The following is a 7477-nucleotide window of genomic DNA, read 5'->3' on the forward strand; positions in this document are numbered from 1 at the left end:
CACTTTTCATAAAACTCACCAAAGATATTTGGCCAGTTCTTCCATTTTTGGCCTTCCTCTTGCATCTCCTTTTCACCTCACCTCAAAGCTCAGGAAGCCTGGCCTCTGACCTGTAGTTAGGCAGGGACCGCTCCTCCCAGGACTCCACTTTTGGTCTCTGCCCTGAGTCCTCACCTGCAGAAGACACCTCCTCGGCTGGTCAGGCCTGGAGCCTACCTTTGGCCCACAGCCGATGCTGTGTTCCTCATTTTTCTTGAGCTTCCTTCTCAAGAATCCCACTCTTACCAATGGGATAAGGGAAACCTCAAGTGGAGAATGGGAATCTACGTGTAAGGTCATGGGGTCTCAAGTCCAGTGGCGATGGCAGTTCCCAAGACTTTCTTGAGTTAGGAAACATTCAATTTGCAACCCTTGTGTAGTAGAGAATATCCACATATGTGGTAAACTCTTAGGGGTCACATTCAGTTTCTAGTAACAGAAGTCAGAAAAAGCATGACTTAAACACCAAGGTTTTTGTTTGTCTGGTTTTTCTTTCTTTGACAGCCTCCAGGCAGGCAATGGAGTGCTGGTTTTGTGGCTCTGTCATGTCTGCAAAAGTTTCTCTCTTCTCTCTGTCTCTCTCTCTCTAGATATATATAATTTTTTTTTTTTTTTTTTTTTTTTTTGGTTTTCATTCTCCCTTCCTAAACTCATGTGCAAAACTGTCTCTCTGGTATATGGTTTTCATGAAATATTGCGTCTTCAAATGATTATGTTCTCATATTTGCTTTTTCATTCTCAGATGGAATTCAGTTCCTCCTTAAAATTTTCAAATATATGACGTTTGATGGGTTAAAAATATAGAGAAGAAAACGTTAGACATATGTAGTGGCCCTGGGAGGACCATAGTTTTTGACTGCTTAATTCTAGGTTTGTGTAACAGATCTTGCAACGATTATCATAAAAATTGAAGCAACTGCTAGAAATACTTCCTGCAGAAATAGGGAAGGCCCCCACTTGCCAATTCTAAGAAAAGATTTTCTTTGGAAGTCTGCAGGACTGGGTGCCTGGTGTTACCCACTCTGTGAGTTCTGATGCTGCAAGGACGTTACATACAGCCAGGAGCATAAGTGCAGAAATGTGTGTGTGTGTGTGTGTGTGTGTGTGTGTGTGTGTGTGAGATGTAAGGTTTCATTTTTGTAATTCTCATGAAACAACTTGAAATGGTCTGTGGCAATAATCCCTTGAAGGACTGATGTGAAACTCTTTTGTGTTGTCCTTGGAATCAACAGTTACAATTTTATTTCCCAATGACCAACACAAGGACCAAGGGTTGAGGTTCCCTGGCTGGTAAGTCCCTCCTTCCCACCCCCAGCATGTTGTGCTCCCCTCACAACTCATAATTCATTGAGGCCCACTTTGTGGCAGGTGCTTTCTCAGGCCCACCCTCATCCCTGAAATCTGATCGATAGCAGCCAGTGAGCCATGGAAAATGATGTCTCTAGTTTGTTCTCTCCAAGCATCCTCCACAGGCTTGCCAGCAGGGTCTTGATGTCACGAAAACCTGATCTCATCACTCCCTACTTAAATCCTTTGTTGACTCCCGTTGCATGGAATACAAGGCCTCTGTGATTTATCTCTGCCTACCTACATCTGGTAGGCACATCCTCAGCTACCCTCCCCTTGCCCGTTTCCAATGTACGCTACACCTCTTAAAGAGAAATTATGTTGACACTGTTACACCTGGCAAGGAAGATTTTATTCAAGACTCTTGCAACAGGGAAGAGTATATTGCAATAGGGAAGAGAGACTGAACTCAACTCTGAGTACGGCAAGGACAACTGGGGATTCGTAGCCAATATTCAGAGTGAGGGGGTGTTAAAGACAAAAATTATTCAATGACACTTGTTAAAGATGATAAGGAAGACTTTGTTCAAGGGGGTACTGTCGGGATAGGTATAGGGACCACTGCAATGAGTCTTGCAGCAGGGGAGAGAGATTGGGCTCAACTCCGAATACAAGGAAAAGTGGGAATTTTAGCCAAGGAACTATGGGGGAGTGTGGTCAGTGGATGGAAAATTACTATGAGGAAACATCAGGAGTAAGGGGGGATTCTGCTAGCCCTACCTAACAGGATTTCTGCTGAGAGGCAGGCCAGCATGCTCAGATATCCCCTAGGGGATGGTAGAGGATGCAGAACGCTATTAGATATTGAGGGTAGTCAGATATAGAGGATGGGGATCTGGCTAAACTGACTTAGCAGGATTCTTGCTAAATTTGACCAGGCAGAGATGAACATGGAAGTCCAAAAGTCAGAGCCTAGTTGAGAAGAGACTTCACAGAGTTTGGTCTGGGGAGAGAATCTTTGTCAGGGGTCAGTGGATGGAAAATTACTAAGAGGAACTTGATTAAATATCAAGAGTAGGGAGATTCTTGTTAAAGGAAGAAGACCAAAGTAATCAGACATCAAAGGTGGAGGGATTCTTCATAAGTTAGCTTAGCAGGATTCTTGACTAAAAGTGGGCTCAGCAGGCCAAGGGCAGAGCAGCAGGCCAAGGTTGAGGCCAAGTCTAGAAGAGGACTCAGAGGAGCTTGAGGAAAATTTGGTGGAGAGAGTCTTTGTCACACCCACCCCACCACATTATGCTGTTTTGTACCTCTGTGTCTTTGACCATGTTGTGTCCTCTCTCACAAATTCCATTCCACTCTAGTTGGAATAAAAAATTTCTGCTTATTCTTCAATACCCAGTGTTATTGTGTTCACATTAGTGTGGCTGGATCTGACCACCACACCCTCAACAGAGCTCACCATATCCTCTTTTGAAGCATCTTCCTTACTATATTGAAATTATTTGTTAACAGATATGTCTCTATTTAGAAACCATAAACTCCTAAAAGTCAGGGACTGGGTCCTATTTATCTTGTTGTTACAGCACCTGGCATGGTGCGTGGAATAAACAGTGCGGGGACAACTGGATAATCATTTGGAAAGAAAGACAATATTTGATCTAGACCTCACATCATACCCAAAAGTAAACTCTAAATGCATCAGAGATTTAATATAAAAAAGGATATCATACTGGGTCTTAAAAAAAAAAAAAAAAAGGTTAATTTCTCCATAACCTGTGTGTCTGAAAAGGCTTTCTAAATATGACTCAAAAGTCCTGATTCAAGAAAGAAAGGTTAACTAATTTAACTAATTCGATGATATTAAAAAATCTTTTACAGGGCCGGCCTGGTGGTGTAGTAGTTGAGTTCGCACGTTACACTTCAGCGGTCCGGGGTTCGCCAGTTCAGACCTTGGGTGCAGAACTATGCACCACTCATCAAGCCATGCTGTGGCGGTGTCTCATATACAAAATAGAGAAAGATTGGCACAGATGTTAGCTCAGGGCCAATCTTTCTCACCAAAAAAAAAAAAAAACTTTTACATGGCTAAATCACCATAAGTAGAGTAAAATATAAAATAAAAAGTGTGAGAAAAATATTTATAACGTACATCACATATAAAGGACTACTATTCCTAACATTAAAAAAAAAAACTATTACAATTGAGGAATGAAGCTATGGTACACATACACACTGGAATAATAGGCAGCTATAAACTACAACCAGCAAGACAACTATGAACTGATATTGAATGGATTCTAATATTGTTAAGTAAAAAAGAACAAAGTGCAAGAATAAATATAGTAGTTCACTTATATCTTTAAGAAAAGAGAAGAGGGAGGGAACAAAAATATATATTTATCTGAATTCCTTTGCAGAAAGAAGCACAGGGAGAATAAACCAGAGAATAAATGATAGATTATCCATAAGGCTGCTGTTGGAATCGGATGGAAGGGCAGGGAAGCAGGTGACAGGTCTGTGTGATCTGCAGTTGGATTCTCTTTTTAATCAGCAGGGCTCTAAAATCTTCTGTGCAAGAGACTTTGTACTAGTGACCAGGGGGTAAGTATCAACATCAAAATGTCCCCACAAGTGAGTGAGAATGGAGACTTTGGACTTCTTAATAGGTGCTAGAAGAACCCTGAGCCTTCATGTGTACTGTTCCCTTATTAAGCCTACCCTACTCTTTGCCAATCTCCTCCCCTTTGTCTGGCATTAAGGTTTATAAAATGCTGAAGTAGGTGCCAGGATGGAGGACATGGAGCACGCCACAGGGACTTTTCTCCTTCCCCTTGGCCCTCCACAAACTACATGTAAATCGATTCCATAAACACTACAAAGATCAACAAGAAGAGCAAATAGAGCCCACATCTTCCCATAAGTAGAAAACTCAACATCAGATTTTATCAGAGCTATCTCCTGAACTCTTGTTACAAAGCTTTGTGGAGAGCTAGTAAGTCCAGAAAAATAGTCCAGAAAAGAGAAAAGGGCCACAGAGTGCCCAAAAATGAGCTAAGACTTTATTCAGAAGGAGATAATCTACATTACTTAAGAAAATTCTGAAAAAGAGTCCTGGTAGATTGAAGCTTTGACAACAGGAAAGGGACAGGAAAGCATGAGGGACCCAAGGTAACAGACTTGGAAGGCTTCGTTTCTGAGGGAGATGAGTGTAAAAGAGAAGGAGAGAGGCACTCTTTAGATGTTGATGATGAAAAAAAAAAAGGAACTGTGGGGACCGGTCCCGTGGCTTAGCAGTGAAGTGCAAGTGCTCCGGTACTGGCTGCCCGGGTTCGGATCCCAGGCACGCACCAATGCACCGCTTGTCTGGCCATGCTGAGGCAGCGTCCCACATACAGCAACTAGAAGGATGTGCAACTATGACATACAACTATCTACTGGGACTTTGGGGAGAAAAGGGGGGAACAAAAAAAAAGGAGGAGGATTGGCAGTAGATGTTAGCTCAGGGCCGGTCTTCCTCAGCAAAAAAAAAAAAAGAGGAGGATTGGTATGGATCTCAGCTCAGGGCTGATCTTCCTCACAAAAAACAAAAAAGAAAGAAAAAAAAAGGAACTGGGGAAAAAGTAGGGTTTTGCAAGACAATAGGAAACTAGAAAGTCAGATGGTGCAAACCTCTAAGCCCATCACCAGAAACAAAAGCCATACATTAAGGAGATTGTCATTACAGATAATTTTTATAGACTTCTGATATTACTAGACATCTACATGTTTCTATCACTGGATATCTATATCACTCACTGTGTGATGAACAGGAACGTGAATGAAATAGTGACTGTTTCTCCACAGTTAAAAATATATGTACAGTGAGCCAGCCGTGATGGTCTAGTAGTTAAAGCTCAGCGGTCTCATCACTTTGGCAGCCAGGGAATGTTTCCCAGTGTGGAACCACAGCACTGGTCTGTCAGTTGCCGTGCTGCAGCGGTGGAACTCATGGAACAGCGAGAAGGACGCACAACTAGAACATACAATATGCACTGGGGCTTTGGGGAGACAAACAGAACAGTGGAGGATTGGCAACAGATGTTAGCTCAGAGTGACTCTTTCCCAGCAAAAAAAAAAAAAAAAAAGGATGGCATCCCTGAAAAAATTCAGTTTAAAAAATATATATATATATTTATAGTATATGTACAAACGTATTTATCTGACATGTTTCGTATGTATCAAAGGTTAGCAAATGTAGAATATTATGCCTGACTCACAATTTGTTTTTGATCAAATGAGAACGGCATATTGAAGTGGTGGGAAGTGACTTCATTCATTAGTCCCAAAATGAATTGAGATTACGGACAGTAAGCAATTATAGAAATTTACCCTTTAGGAAAGGAATGGACCAAATGACTCTTTTTTTCTTAGTAATCTTATCTATTACTTAGTTGAATAGATAGTTGAACCTTATCTAGTCCACTAAACTTGATTGAAAACATCAAGTTCTTTGCTGTTTCAAGAGACACATCTAGGGCCGGCCCCGTGGCTTAGCGGTTAAGTGCGCGCGCTCCGCTACTGGCGGCCTGGGTTCGGATTCCGGGTGCGCACCGACGCACCGCTTCTCTGGCCATGCTGAGGCCGCGTCCCACATACAGCAACTAGAAGGATGTGCAACTATGACACACAACTATCTAGTGGGGCTTTGGGGAAAAAAAGGAGGAGGATTGGCAATAGATGTTAGCTCAGAGCCGGTCTTCCTCAGCAAAAAAAGAGGAGGATTAGCATGGATGTTAGCTCAGGGCTGATCTTCCTCACACACACACACAAAAAAAGACATCTAAAACATGAGGATTCAGGAGGATGGAATACAAAAGGTTAGAAAAAGACAGTTATACAATACTAATGGAAAATAAAACCTGAATAGTTAGGAACAATATCAGACAAAATGAACTTTCGGTGAGAAGCATTACGAGAGAGAAGATTTGCTTTCATAATGAAAATTAATTGTTTTACTGGGAAGGGATGGTATCGGAAACCATAATTGTAAATGTGTATGCATCTACTGATGTGGCCTCCAAGTATATAGAGCAAAAATTGAAATAACAACCTGGAAAAGTTAGAATCATAGTGGGAGAGTTTAAAAAACTTATTTATTTATTTATTTATTTATTTATTTATTTGTGAGGAAGATCAGCCCTGAGCTAACATCCATGCTAATTATCCTCTTTTTGCTGAGGAAGACTGGCTCTGAGTTAACATCTATTGCCCATCCTCCTTTTTTTTTTCCCCCAAAGCCCCAGTGGCTGGTTGTATGTCATGGCTGCACATCTTTCTAGTTGCTGTATGTGGGACGCGGCCTCAGCATGGCCAGAGAAGCGGTGGGTCGGTGTGCGCCCGGGATCTGAACCCCGGCTGCCAGTAGCGGAGCGCACGCACTTAACCACTAAGCCACGGGGCCAGCCCTGAAATAACAACCTGGAAAAGTTAGAATCATAGTGGGAGAGTTTAAAAAACTTTTTAATGAAAAATTTCTAACGTTCTTAAAAGTAGATCTTCCCATGCCCAATACTTAATTTCAATGGTTATTAAGTCCTGACAGAGTTTCTTTCCTTTATATTCTCACCCACATTCAACATCACCTCCATCCCCCAACCCCCAATATTTTGAAAGGAATCCCAGACATCAAAACACTTCATCTGTAAATGTTTCAGGATATATCTTAAGAGAAAAGGAATCTCTTTTTAAATAACCACAATAACATTGTAACACTCTCCAAATCAAGAGTAACTATGGTTATCATCACATATTCTGTTCCTGTTTCTTTCATATTCATAAATTTTTAGAGTTTGTTTGAATCATGCCATCTAAGATTTTAATATTCCTGATAGCTGACCCTTCACATCTCCTTCCCTGTTAGACTTTTCTCAGTAGCATTTTCCATGAACATACTATATTTTCTATTTGTTATTGTGTTTAGCATCTCTCTGCCCAGCAGGATAGCACATGGATTATAATTAGCTATCACTATAATTGTTGAATAAATGCATAAGCTTAGATTTAGCTAAAAAATCCATTATTTTGCTAGTACATTATGAGAGGTACAAGAATAATAGATGGGCTGGAGCCTTTGTGATGCCTGGTAAAGCCCCTTTTCTCTCTCTCTCAC

Source organism: Diceros bicornis, chromosome 20 (genome assembly GCF_020826845.1).
Source record: "Diceros bicornis minor isolate mBicDic1 chromosome 20, mDicBic1.mat.cur, whole genome shotgun sequence".
Taxonomy (NCBI): Eukaryota; Metazoa; Chordata; class Mammalia; order Perissodactyla; family Rhinocerotidae; genus Diceros; species Diceros bicornis.